The following is a 14,966-nucleotide window of genomic DNA, read 5'->3' as shown; positions in this document are numbered from 1 at the left end:
TAGAACATTTAAAAGGGAAAATAGATGAGGGAGATTTCGAAAAATTGCGGGACGTCTTAAATCGGAACGCAGATGTATTTTCAAGACATAAGGCGGATATCGGTTGCTGTAATTTCTACGAACACGAAATCGAACTTGAGGAAGGCGCCGTTCCCCATAGGGAAAGCGCAAGACGAATGACGCCACATAAGTCGGAAGCGTGCCGAGCGGAAATTGAAATGTTGCTCGAATACGACATGATAGAACCCTCAAAATCGCCATGGGCTTGCGGGGTAGTAATGGCGAAAAAGAAAGGGGGGCAGCTTAGGTTTTGTTGCGACTTTCGTTACTTGAACGCGGTAACGATAAAAGATGCGTACCCGATACCGCGAATAGACGAGAGCCTCTCTAAACTTGGTGATGCCAAGTTCTTAACCACATTGGACTTGGGTTCTGCCTTCTGGCAGGTCCCACTGCGGAAGAAGGATAGAGAAAAAACCGGAATCGCGTGTGAGTTGGGGTTGTACCAGTGGAAGAGGATGCCCTTCGGCTTGTGCAACGTAACGGCCACTTTTCAAAGACTGATGGATCAGGCTTTGACCAGAGTGACAAAGAAGTACGGGAACCTTGTGATGTGTTACGTGGATGACGTAGTCATAGCAACACCGACCCTGGAAGACCACATTGATCGGCTCGATGAGGTCTTTGGATGCATGAAAAGAGCAGACTTGAAGTGCAAACCATCGAAATGTGAAATCCTTAGGGATTCAATCAAGTACCTGGGAAGAATGGTGGACAGGCATGGTGTGAGGCCGGACCCAGAAGCAGTAGAAGCAGTGTTGACATGGAAGGCTCCCAGAACGGACACACAGCTCCTGAGCTTCCTAGGGTTTGCCAACTACTACCGTGAGTTCATAAAAGAACATAAAGCGGGAACTGTGCGAAGCGCCAGTGCTAGGCATGCCTACAGAAAAGGGCATGTATGTTCTTGACACAGATGTATCGGTAGTAGCCATCTCAGGAATATTGCATCAGGAGCAAGAATGGAATGGAAGAACGGTTCTCCGTTCCATTGCATACGGCAGCAAGGTCTTGAGTGACACTGAGATGAAATATGGTGCACCAAAAGCAGAAATGTTTGCAGTAGTCACATTTGTGGAAAAATACCACGCATACTCGGGGAGCGCTCCCTTTAAGTTACGCGTAGACAACAGAGCGTTATCCTGGTTGAAGACCTACTCGATGGATCAGAGTTATATTAGTAGATGAATAGTAAGATTGGATGGCTACCACATGAAAATCGAGCACAAGATGCGTGATAAACACCAGAATGCTGACAGCCTCAGCAAGAAAACTGAGTTCTATGAAAGATTGGAGCAGAAGCAAGCCAATCAGGCAGAAATAAAGGAAGGATTTCGTTTCTGGACAAAGAAACTTATGAAGCGCTTCCCTTAAGGAGATGGTTGGACAAGTCTGGACATCCAATTCCAGGACACCCTGAGTTACCTGTAGAGAAGGCAGCCGAAATAAAGATCCTATCCAAGGAGGACCCGGTCCCCTTGTATCTGTTGCTGCGCTCAAACCTGGTCCAGCAAGAACTCTCTCGCATGAACATAAACATCCTCTCATTATTGGTTAAAACGGTGCAGGTCACACCGCAAGTGATGCGGATGCTGGGTGGATTGTTAGAAAGAGAAGTGACCAGAGATGACCCCGAATGGACAGCAGCAGTGGCATCACTAACAGTCAGGGAGAAAGTGAATATCCTGCCGTCCACACGACAACACGAAGAGAACAAGAGGGATTGTAGGACAATAGTTCAGCATCTAGTATCCTCAATACCACACGAGGTTTTAACCAGTACCTCTTACGGTTGGAAAGAACAGGGGAGCAATACGCGAAGGAAAACCGTTACCTTTGTGGACCAGGATAAAGAAGGTGAAAAGGTAGAATGAAACCTGGTGCAAGATTGTTTGTTCGGGGAGACGAACGATGAAAAGAGCCAGCGAGTACAAGGTCAACACCCGGGACAAAGAAGTTTGTCCGGGGAGTCTGAGATAGATGAAAAATTTCCTGATGGGAAACAGGACCGGGGGAACAAAGTTTTGTCCGGGGAGTTCAGACGGATGCGGAGAAGGCACAGACCTGATCTGGAGGAGGGTGCAGACTCCATCACAAACTCTTCTACAGATCATAACTCCCGAAACTCAGGAATTGACACCTACTCAGACAGGAACTCGAGCTCAGGATCAGAACTGTCCGAACTAGCGATCCACACACTACTAGTGGAAACTCTTGCAAGGGATCTGGACAGAGAGGTGCACCAGAATCCTGACAGTGATCGCTACCTCATACCAAGCGAAAGAGTTTTTGACAACGCAGCGGATGATTTGGAAACAGTAGCAGTATCGAAACGTTCGATAAGTCTGTTGCCACAAAAAGAAGGTAGTCAGGATTGATCTTCAGCCGTTCAAACAAGAAACACAACCATTGGTCAAGATTTGGTGCGTTAAGATGGAAGATGACACGCATCAGCCAGATGAAATGAATAGTCAGATGAAGGCGAGATACAGACTCTCGGACTTACTAAGAGCACAGAAAAAATACCGCATGATGAGCAACCTGAAACGGTGGATCGAAAATGGAGCTCCGGACAAAGGCGATCTGGAGGAAGACCGTTATCGCATTCTGAGACAGTACTTTATGCAGAAAGAGGGAAGGTTATATCTGAACAAAGACGGGATCGTGGCTTGCAAGAGAAGAGAAGAGGACAGAGTCCTGTACAAATACAATGCGATAGTGTTGCCGTAACTCTATCAGACAGAACTCTTGTTCAGGTCGCATGATCAGATGGGCCATCAGGGGATCGACAAAGTGTATCAGAGGATCCTGAAGCCCTTTGAGTGGCCTGGAAGGGAAAAGGCATGCGAGAAGTGGGTAACAGCATGTCTGTCATGCCAACAGGTCAAAGATCCAAGGAAATTGCGGTTCCCCATGCAGTCGTTCAAGTCGTTTGAATTCAACGAGGTAGTGCAGATAGATCACCAAAAGATATGCATGACAGAAAGTGGTTATAATCAGGTATTGGTCATGATAGATCATTTCAAGAAGTATGCAGAGGCCGTGTCCTGCATAACTGCCTCGGCGGAAGAGACGTGCGACCACCTGATCAATACGTGGATAGCGAGACACGGTTGTCCGATGACGTTTCAATCGGATAACGGAACAGCTTTCGTAGGAGAACTCACGAAAGAGCTAATGAGACGCTCGCAAGTTGCTCAAGCTCACTCAACGACATACCATCCACAGACAAATGGCTTAGTGGAAAGGCAGAATCGAATGTTAGTGTCGACGCTGAGGGTATATTGTTCCAGGTACATGACCAATTGGGACAGATATCTTCCGCAGGTGATGGGAGCTTACAATGGCACACAACATTCCACCACCGGAGTCAGCCCACACATGATGCTGACAGGGCACGAGAAGTCTTTGACCTTGACTTTCTTCTACCCAGAGTACGAGGGGAAGAAGACGTCACCACAGGTCTATGTGAGGGATGTAATTAGACGTCAGCAATAGTTGAACGACTTGTGTAGACGAAATACTCAGCAAGCGCAGGCAAGGCAGAGGAAAAGATTTGACAAGAAAGCAGCTGGTGCAAAAGCTTACTCGGTAGGAGATTACGTGTGGGTATTTCAGAACGTCACACCACCAAAAGGAACAAAAAAGCTTTTAAAAAAATGGAGGAGGCCCTTCATGAATACAGAAGTGCACCAGGAGGGACGCTTTTATAGACTGAGTACTGGCCGAGCCGCTCATTACGAAAACATTAAGCCACACAATCCATCGACAGAAGACTGGTGTATACCTGCAGACATGGAAGAAGGGGATTATCTAATGATGGACCCTGCTTGTGAGGTCAATGAGAAGGGCACCAGGGAAAAGAACGATGCAAATGAGGTTATAGAGGAAGGAACGAGTACACCACTGGACTTGGACCCAAATGACGTGATTGAAGCGGACGATGAAACTTTACTCTATGCAGAGGAGGACTGGCAGGACCCTGAACAAAGGGAGGTTCCTATGAACTTGGAACCGGATCTTCCGTTCACGATACAGACTCGTCAGAATAACAGGACAAGATCCAAGAAGAAATATAACCCTTACGGCGACGATTTTGTAGTGGACAGGATATACCTAAAGAAGATAGGGGAAGAAGTAGTGGGTCTAGAAGAAATAACTGTGTCACAGGACATTGACATAGTCGATGATCACGACGATGAGTGGGTCAATGACCGGTCGAAACCCGAGGTAGAATTCCACGACGAGCAACAGCAGTCATATGAACAAGACTTGACGAATCTGCGTGTCTTGGAATGGCTGAACGAAATGACGTCGGACCCAAAGGAGACCACTGTCACGATTCAAGATGCAGATCGTGAAAGCATAAAATACAGGAAAACCGAGCGAGAAGATCCTTCCTGGGCTGCCCAGGAGGGGTGACTACTCATTCCGTTTTCCAATCTTGATTTGATACCCGTTATGCGATCGATGGGGACGTCGATGGATATTTTTGTCCGGGTAGTGGGGGTAGGACTTACCCACACTGAAAACTTGATAACAAAAAAATTAAGAATAGCAAGAGAGACAGGAGACTTAGAAGCAGAAACAGGCAAAAAACCTAAGAAACCTGACATAGGGAGGGTAACTGAATCATATTTTAACTTACCAAACTTCAAGTAGCATAAAACTAACAGACAGTGATTTCATACTCACAAATAGAACATGTGCGATAGCAATCACAGCAGACATGAGTTTTAGGACAGCGTTAGCGGCAGATTTTAAGAGAGAATATGAAAGCATAGAATTTCTGTGGAAGCAAAGACCAGGAGTAGGGGGCGTAGCAGCTTTGCCTCCGGCGGCGTCACAGATACCGGGAAAATACCTATGCTTCTTAGTGACACGGGCGACGGAGAAGCGGCACGTAGACCCGGAAAACCTAGTCGTGTCCTTGACAAGATTGAGAGACTTTCTCGTAGAAAGGGATGTGAAGGAGCTTTCGCTTCCCGTGTACGACCCGATCAGAGGACGACTGCATCCTCGAGAACTGTACGCGCTCATACACGTAATCTTCTCTGATACTAATATACAAATATATTTACATAAGAATTATTACTTAAGCATAGGCTGAGTGACGTGCAAGAGGGTGTTAGACTAGATTATGTAGTGTGTGATATGTGTGTTATGTTATGTTATGGTTATGTTATTAAGATCTTGGGTAAGAAGGGGTTAGTGACCATGAACAACTGAATAACGATCTTAGGAATAGATCCAAAGTTTGGACTGTCCAATCTTAGGTCGAATTCCACAATTTTAGAGACCGATTGATTTTAATAAATTTTAGGGTAAAAATCTTTTTATCTGACTGTTTTTAAATAATTTTAACGAGAAGTTAAGGTGAGACTGACAAGTGTGATATTCGTGACCTCTTTTCTAGATTCTGATTGATCGTTTAATTGCTCACTTGAGTCAAATCATAGAATCGAATCAAATCAAACCTGAAAACAGAATGGACAACTTCATTTTGAATGAATTGATGGACCTGGCAGAAGCATATGTAGGACCGATGGTAGATGCGATCTATCGTCGGCTAATGGATCGAGACTTCGCTCTGGAGGACCCAGAGGTAGTCATGTAGCTGACCTCCCTGATAAACATCTTGGGGCATGACAACCGTGGGAACCGCCCCACGGAAGTCCTATTAATGGCAGCATACGAAGAAAGAGGAGTACTAGACCGCCCGAACATGAGAGTGATGAGGTGGAGAAACGGGGCTCTCTCAGGGAGTGACTTGGCGAATGAGCCTGGATTGGGAAGTTCTAGGACTTATCAACCAGATGAAATGCCTTTGCCCTCCAAACCCAAGCCTGGGCTGACGAGAATGCATCAGGAGATGAACAGCGAGGCTGCCTCGTCTGGTTCACCACTGAGAGCAGCTGTGCCACCAAGGAGGGCGAAAGTAGAACAAGGGGTTCAAACGAACCAAACCATGCAAGATCTAGATGGGATGAAGGACGAGCTGGAAAGGACCAGGAAGGAGCTGGATGAAGTGACTAAGACCATGCTCATTACGGAGGACGACAGAGACATGTGGAAGAAATTGTTCGAAGACTGCAACAAAAGCAGGCTGAAGAAATTGAGCGCTTGAGGCGGGACTACAAGGAGCGATCGGAACGGGCGGCATTGACTACATCCGCGGAAAAAGCGATACCTGCAAGGATTATTCCTCGTGGGCAGTCCCCGATGGAGCTCTTGACGCCTCGAGAGATGAGTCAGACAACGGAAACACGACGACTCCCGACAGCAACAGGTCGAGTGACAATCCCGGACCCTAGTGACACCTTGGGTGACCCAGTCGTGGAACAAACGGTGAAGAGGCTGATAGAGACAGCTGGACGACTAGTCGCCAACAAGAATGCACAAGGTTCCGGGGTGACTGCACCCTATGGAACAATCGACGACGCGGGCAGAGTGCGGCTACTAGGATTCCCAGGCTAAGCAAGGGAAGCACGCGAAAATTTAAAACTAGGCGTAGCCAGTCCTCGTTTAGCAGCGCTTCCGACGTGTTTGCTGAAAACGAATCGACTAAAGGTCAACCTGATCTTTCAATGAGCGAAATGAAACTAACGAGCGAGACAAACCTCTATGGCAATCAAGGGCGGAGCGCCGATGCTGGACCCGCGAGCGTAACGCTTGTGGACTCCTTTGACGAAGGGGAACGGACGCTTATTCGACCCGACTTTGAGCCGAGCGAGGACCTCGAGCGGGAGGAAGTTGAGAGGACGGAGGAGACCTCGGAACGTTCCGAGGTCGAGCCGCGAGAGGAAGTGTTATTCGGTGGAATTTCCAAATCGGAGACCAAGAGTCATAGGTGGAGAAGAGAATTTTCACATCCAGCTAACACTCACTCATCTCTGGCCAAGCAGAGCAACAACGCGATTATGTCGAGCATAAGCCCGAGTGAAGAACAACCGGGTTCGAAGGCCAAGAAGAGCTGGAATTCTTTGTACGATGAGCGCATGGCGTCACTACGAACTGAAAGTTTATCTTCCGGTTATGACCACCCGGAGATAACCCATCCGGACGTGAACTTCACACCGTGCCCAAAAAACGACATGAGCGGGAAGGCATCGTCCGCCTCGCCGACCAGGCCCGTGTCAGATGGGATAACGATGGGAGCGTCATCAACGTTCGACAGATTGTTGACGTCGATGAGCAAGCAAAAAGGCGGTGCGTCATCAAGTACCAGGCTGCAGCTGCAGTTGACCTCACCTTCTTTGGGACTAACCCCGCCATTTGGGGCAACTGGCGATATATGTGACATTTTCGCTGGCGTAATGAATGGTCTGGATGAACTGAGACGGGACATGACCAAGAGAATAGATCAAGTTGACGAGAGAGCTCACCAGGGTCGAGAGAATCTGAGAGACGAACTAACGCACGTGAAGTCGCAGGCGAGGGTTGATCAGGCTCAATTGATTCGCAACACCGATCAATGCCTGGCGGAGAGCCTGGCACAGGCAAGCAAGGAGTCTGAGGAAAGAGAGGCTAGGATGACAAGAGAGATCGAGCGATTGTTGAACGATCATGATAATACCTACGCCCATACGATGACTAGCCTGGAAAAAAGGTTAGATGCCAAATCTGACTTAATGGTGCGGAAGCTTGACGCGATCTTGAATGGGAGCAGTTGGGAGGAGCGTTCCAACCCAAGGCAGCGCTCACACCATGCGAACGATGGAGATGGGACGGGCAGCTATGCCAGGGCCCAGCAAAGCTCGAGAACGAACTACGAACCTAGGAATGAGGAGCGGCCAAGGGCAGCCCCGTCGAGGCCTGGCTGGACGAATTCAGTCCCGCCGGAGGCAGATGCTACTCCGGAGACAAGGTTGCCAACTGTGTCACAAGTCAGTTCAGTGCCAGATCTGACTAAAGACTAACAGGACACGACGATGTATGCCTCGATGTTTGAGCCTCTGAATAGATCTCTCGAGACATTCATCACTAAACTCTCGAAGTCAACCCAGAGAGGAGACAGGTCAAGAAGGACACTGAAAAAGCCGAAGTCATACAAAGACGAGTCAGACGGCTGCATTGATACTTGGATAGAAGTGATGAAGTTGCACTTTGAGGAAGAGAGTCTCTCCAAGAAACAAGAGTGCAGCGCGCTGACAAGCAACCTTGAGGGTACTGCACTAAACTGTGTAATGGCGAAAATAACCAATGAGAGAGACAGCGCTCGCAAGATATTCGACATCCTTTTGAATCGTTTCGGCTCTGGAGTACAAGGGCACCAGGCTATGGTGAAGTTCGAAAAGAGGCGTCAAAGAGATGACGAATCCATAGACAAATTTTTGGACGACCTTGAATTGCTTAGGAGGAGAAGCAATCCCGATGAGAGAATATCCGAGCGAAACTTGGCGATTGCTTCGAAGTTCATGGACGGAGTAAAGAGTGAGGAATTGAAAACGATGTTGGCCACACACTTCACCCTGTCACTTGACCAGGTACCCACGCCCGATGATTTGCGTATGAAGTCACGCGAGTATTTACTCATAAAACCGAGGGCTCAAAACCGTTACAGCAATTATGGTATCTATAGCGGGACAAACACTGGTGTGAACTCCAGTTGGTACAAACCTCGCAATGACATGGATAAGAGGAGGTCTTGTGCGAATTGTGGTTCGATGGACCATCACGTTTCCGCGTGTTCTGCATACAAACAGAACATGAAGGCAATATGCTACTTTCTGGACGACGTCGACGCGACCGACGAGGATCACGAAGAGTACGTCAGAGGGCTCATCATGAAATATGGTCCGAGGTGCTTCTTCTGTAATTTGGAAGGACACTTCAAGTCGGATTGCACTCAGTTTTGGGATGCAGTGGCGGACGCGAAACATCCCCGCCACGAAGAGGCGCTTTCGGGTGTCAAGGCCAGTCGAGCACGTCTGATGAACGAAGCCGAGTCTCGGAAAAAGGAGACGACACCGAGCACCTTTACGACTAAGAAGGTAAAGACACTGCCTGACGAGGTGGTAGCCTCGAACCTGGAGGCAGAGTCGGCTAGCCCACTCAAGGTGGATTACGGTCTGGCGGCAAGGACAGCGTTGCAGAATGTCAAACAGGAGCTAGCCACCAGAGAAGTGGAGCAATGGGTAAGGTCGGAGCTGGAGAGCACGGATCTTCGGGAAAATTTTAACATTCTGGGTAAAACGACGAAAAAAGAAGACAAAGAGGAACCCAGGAAGCAGGGGCTAAAACTGAACGTTATATCTGGTAAAACTTTTAGCATGACGAAGGAGGGGACGAAGATAATGTCCATTATCTCAGTCGCAGGGCACCAGGTGGTCAAGAACTTGAGTGAACCATCCGGGATTACACTAGTCCACCTGGACATTTATGCAGACTACCTGAAGGAGAAAGATCCCAAACTGGACTCCAGGGCAGTGCGAGCGCTGCTCACAACAGGAGGTCCGAGACTGATGAAAGTGGATGGACATTACATCGAAGTCCATGGCCCATACCCGGTTCTAATGAATGTGGATGGCATCAATATCTACACAAAAGCTCACGTAACTGATGCGAACGATCAGATTGGCCGGATATACATTGGTCAAGAGGAGCTGAAGGTTAGACGAATCGGACACAACGCCATGCTCGAACAAGATGCGGTGCACATAGGTTGCGAGGCCGATCTGGCCGCACACGTGCTGGACGTGCAAGGCAGACAACTTTCATTAAAGGGACTGCTAGACACGGGAGCAGTGGTTAGTGTCATGCCAGTCAAAACTTGGACCGACATGGGTTTCGAGAGGTCGGATCTCATACCGACAAACATCAGGTTGGCAGCTGCCAATCAGGGAGTGATCTATGTGACTGGACGAACCCCGATCATTTCACTGCAGCTCGGAGGAAGACATCTTTGGATGAGCTTCCTAGTAGTGGAGAATTTGGACGAATCCGATCAGTTCATCTTAGGAAGGGACTTTGTACGCAACTTTGATGTCACGATCGATCTCAATGACGGGTTGATTAGGATCAAGGATCCTGAGAGAAAGTATGAAAAGAAACCCCTTAATAAGATCTTAATTAACCAGGCCAAGGTGCCGATTTTTTCTGGATCGAAAAGTTAGATTAAAACCAAACCAAGCCGTAGTAGCGACGTTTAGGATGAGGAACTTGAATGAACTCAGCAATGACAGACAGGTGTGTCTGGTACCAAATCCAAACAGTAAAAGCTCGGCTATTTTAGGAAGAAGCTTCTCACTCACTCAGAGCGGACTGTGTGTGAGTGTGTTGTTGAACACAGAAGCAACAACAGTGACAATACAGAGGGGAAATAAACTTGGCTTGCTTTGCCTCTGAACACAGACTTTCAGAGTGTGGAGAACTTGAAAAAGTTTGATGTAACCAAATGTCCCTTGAATGCGAACCAAGAATGTATATTGAAGAGAGTAAATTAATTGAATTCTTCTAGGAAATTGTTTTCAATGAAGTGAGAGAGAGAAAAAGTTTAATTTAAACACCTCAAATGAGATAAATGAGTTTTTAAAGTAAAACTATAATGTTCACCGTCTATGAAGGATTTCACCAACCGCGTTCTAGTTTGTAGATCCTTGAGATACGAGCAGTTGTCTATCAGGTGGTTGTAGTTATCAGCTGTAGAGTCACAATATTTACAATCACATGAGCAGTCCGGTTTGTAGCAGCGTTCAGTCTTACAAATCGCGTTATGTAGGCCGTTGTTATAGTAGCTGGCTATGGCTCGGCGCGTTTGCCCAGTTGGTTTTTCGATGTTCAGAAAGTCGTTTTCAAAAATGTGATGTAGCAGTCGGCTAGTAGACGCATATTTGGATAACCCAGACCAGCGTTTCCAGAAGTACCCTGCAACTGGTTTCGCGTGCTCTAAACTTTCTGTAAAAATGCTGCAACCGTAAGCAGCTGATGGCAGAATAACACTCATGAATAGTCTGTGTGCATGCTGGAGCTGTAGTTTTTGAATATTGACTTTTGCAAACAAGGCGTTGATGTTGTTTATACCTTTTCTTCGTCTTTCATTCAAGTGGGCGGTTTTCTTGTTGGTGACCGTCAGAATAACCCCCAAGTATTCGAAGGAGTTGGTGAATTCAATGTCTTCCCCCATGTAGTAGATGCGATCTGTACTCTTCAATCTGCCTCCGCGGCGAAATTTTATGACTTTTGTCTTACCGACATTAACGTTCATGTTGTTGATTTTACAGTAAATACCGAGCCTGTAAAGGGCCAACTGGATGTCAAATGGTGATGATGAAGTGATTACTACATCGTCTGCATAGAATATGCAGAATCACTTACACTGAACAAAAATTTCTGCCAAATCAGCAATAAACAGGGAAAACAAAAGAGGATAGAGTTTGTCTCCTTGTGGTAGACCAAGCCGCTGGAGTATCGGGGAAGATAGATAACCATCATAAACAACATGTACCATATTGTGACGTAGGATATCATGTAGGACGAGCAGAAAATTGTTGGATACACCCATCTTCGCCAATTTTTGAAATAAAGTAGAGCGATCAATGCTGTCGAAAGCCTTACGGAAATCGATGAAGCACGCATAGAGGTGGCCATTTGTTGCGATTGATGTGTCAATGTTCTCCCTGAGAATGCTAATGGCATGAATGGTTGATCTACCTCTACGGAAGCCATACTGGACGCCTGGAATTTTTCCATGCTGTTCGCACCAAGTAGCTAGCCGGTGGTGGAGTATCGATGTATAACATTTATATATACAGTTTAAGAGGGCTATGCCCCGGTAGCAATCCGGATCTTTTTTGCTGCCTTTTCTTTTGTAAAGCGGTATCAGATTTGACACTCGCCAGGCATTGGGAATGGCTTTTGAGTCAAAACAGACCTGGAACAGCGTAAAAATATGCAAATACAGGAGACCAAATATTTGTTTCAAAAAATCACCGGCAATCATATCAGGTCCTGGAGCTTTGTTGTTGGCTTGTCTTGATATTGCTTGTGTAACTTCTGGTAGAGAAACTGGGCGGTCCAGGTCGTAGTACTCGCATGAACTGGGTTCTTCTGGGAAGCTAACGTCTCTCTCGCCTTCGAATAAGGCTTCAAAATGAGTAATACACACGTCTTGTTGTACTTGAGAGGGCATGTTGGGGTGTTTCTTGCTACTCAAAATGCTCCAAAACTTGGATCGGTCAGCTTTTGCAGTGATAATAATAGTTTCTTCGCGATCTTTCTCGTGTGCTGTGCGTTTTTTTCTGCATAGTGCCTTGAAAGACCATTTCGCTTGAGAGTAGCTCCCCAAACTGCTTTCTACGGTAATTGTTAGGTACCATTGTAGTTTCAAAGTTTTGTGCGCTTGGTAGCAGTGCCTGTCGAACCACGGCTTTGAATGTCTCTTCTTGCGTGGTCTCGAAATGTTGTAGCTTAATTTAAGGAAATGAGAGTTGCAATTATTTGACTCTGACAAGTTGTCATACATGACAAGTTGATGCTGTTCGTAGGTGTTAGGGTCGAAGAGGAGGGCGTGCTGTTTCTTCTTGTCGACTTTCCCGGCATGAAAAACTACTCTGCAGGAAACAATCTGGTGTTTTGTCTGAAACATTTGTTGCGTAGCCGGAATTGTTGCTGTTATATTTTTTGCAAAGAAAAGATCAATCGTACTCGAGCCGTTGTGGGAATAAAAAGTGCAATTTTCTGGAGAGTTGATGCAGTGAAGGCCAGCAAATTGTAGGTTTTCACATAGGATCTCACCCCGTACGTGATCACCATCAATGCGACAGTTGAAATCGCCACCGAGTAGGATTTTTGCACAGGTGGGCACTGTGTCTAGGAATTGACAGATGTCAATAAGAATATCATCAACGCAGGTGTTCGGTGGGTAGTAGCAAACAATGATGGTAAGTAAAATAAGAGATACACACTCCATATTTTCATTTCTATAGAACTCGGTGCTTCTGCAGTCTAGGCTCTTGCTGACGCAAATAGATAAGCCTCCCATAGGCCGTCCTCTCTGTGGCTTCACGGCTTCGGCAAAGTAACAGTAAAAACCTGGTAAAAGGCAAGAGATGTCATGTGTAGCTAGCGTTTCTGTTAGTAGTATTATATCCGTGTCGAGTTCATTGTTTGTCAGTAGTGGAATGTTTGTCTTAGAACCTTCTATGTTCCACAGAATTCCTTTCGGCTCTTCTGTGTTAGGTTTCATTGACTGCTGTAGTCATAGTGAAACCACCATATTGTTTCTGATAAACCATGTTTTTTCCGAGTCAGTCTCTCTTTGCTTCTCAGCTCTTGTCGTAGCTCATACCATTGTGCTTGTTCGGCCTTTGTATAGTCAGGGCTGATAAATACTCCCTTAAATTCATCACAATCTTTCATTTTTTGCTACTTTTCAGTAGTTTTAGATGTGTTATGGCGTCTTTGAACGTAATGATGAGGAGCGGATTCGCATTGGCGTTGTTTTTGTTCTTGATTCGGCGTGTTGTAAATTCGTCTTCTTTAAGTGTGACAGAAACCACACTAGCTAAATCTGTTAGCATCTCTTTGTCGGTTTGATCTTTGTCGGCTTTCAAACCACGGATAACAAGGTTGTTTGATTTTTTCGTTTGTTGTTTTTCTTCCGCTTTAACCTGTTCAACAATGGTGGCGCAGAGACTGCTGTTTTTCATATTCTTCGTAATTTCGGCGTAAGAGGCTTCAGTCTTCGTTTTATGATGCACTTTAAGTTCTGCTAGTCTTTTTGTGGCAAAAAAACCACAAAGAAAGTCTGCTTTTTCTAGAGTTGAAACGGCGATAGATTTTGGCAATGAAACTGTTGTCCATATATCACAGCAGTCACTGGAGCACCCTATTTCTTTCTTTATGTAGTTGTTGGAATCTCGTCTTTTAATCATTGTCCCAGATGCTGGTGACGATCAAGATAAATCGTACTATTACTTATCTGAAGCTATTTAATAAGTTTATCACAACAATTAGGCTAATGAAGTCGGAAACAGATGATGGGTTGTCTAGTTGTTCCAACTTTCCCGAGAGGCCGACAGAAGCAGAATTAGCAGCGAATAAACTGGCCCTACCTGAGATAGAACATTTGAAGGGTAAAATATCAGACAAGGAACTAGATTCGCTCAGGGCGGTGCTAAGTCGGAACGCAGACATTTTTTCGAAACATAAGGCCGACATAGGTTGCTGTAATTTTGTAGAACACGAGATTGAGATAGAAGAGGGCTCGGTACCTCATAGGGAAGGGGCGAGGAGAATGACCCCTAATAAGTCAGAAGCGTGCAGGAAGGAAATTCAGATGTTAATGGAGTATGACATGATCGAGCCGTCGAGGCCCCCGTGGGCTTGTGGCGTGGTCATGGCGAAAAAGAAAGGGGGCAACTCAGGTGTTGTTGTGATGTCCGTTATCTGAACGCAGTAACTATAAAGGACGCATACCCGATTCCCCGCATCGATGAGAGCCTATCCAAGCTGGGAGACGTGAAGTTCTTCACGACGTTAGATTTGGGCTCTGCATTCTGGCAAGTGCCACTCCGAAAGCAAGATCGAGAAAAAACAGACTTCGCGTGCGAGCTGGGATTGTTCCAGTCGGATTGTGCAACGCGACGGCCACATTCCAGCGACTGATGGCCCAGGCACTCACGAGCGTCACTAAGAAATACGGGAACCTCATCATGTGTTATGTCGATGATGTCGTGATTGCAACACCAATCTTAGAAGACCACATAGAGAGGTTGGATGAGGTGTTTTCTTGCATGAAGCAGGCGGGTCTGAAATGCAAACCCTCTAAGTGTGAAATCCTCAGAGATTCTATAAAGTATTTGGGCCGCCTGGTGGATAAACATGGAGTGAGACCAGATCCTGAAGCGGTTGAAGCGGTGTTGACCTGGAAGGCACCTGCAACAGATACACAGCTGATGAGTTTT

The 14,966-nt window shown here is 46.4% G+C and overlaps 1 protein-coding gene across 1 annotated transcript in view; it reads right to left on the bottom strand.

Annotated features, from left to right (window-relative positions):
- The window catches only part of LOC134838937 (kalirin-like), a 364,473-nt gene extending 350,463 nt beyond the window's left edge, over positions 1–14,010 (bottom strand). Inside the window, exon 1 of the mRNA XM_063854296.1 lies at positions 13,990–14,010. The gene's annotated coding sequence lies outside the window, so the exon portion shown is untranslated. The remainder of the gene's footprint in view (positions 1–13,989) is intronic.
- Between the last annotated feature and the right edge of the window lie 956 nt (positions 14,011–14,966).

This window comes from Symsagittifera roscoffensis, chromosome 2, assembly GCF_963678635.1.
Source record: "Symsagittifera roscoffensis chromosome 2, txSymRosc1.1, whole genome shotgun sequence".
NCBI classification, from domain to species: domain Eukaryota; kingdom Metazoa; phylum Xenacoelomorpha; order Acoela; family Convolutidae; genus Symsagittifera; species Symsagittifera roscoffensis.
The sequence above is the reverse complement of the archived record's forward strand: the minus strand, read 5'-3'. Positions and strand labels throughout refer to the sequence as shown.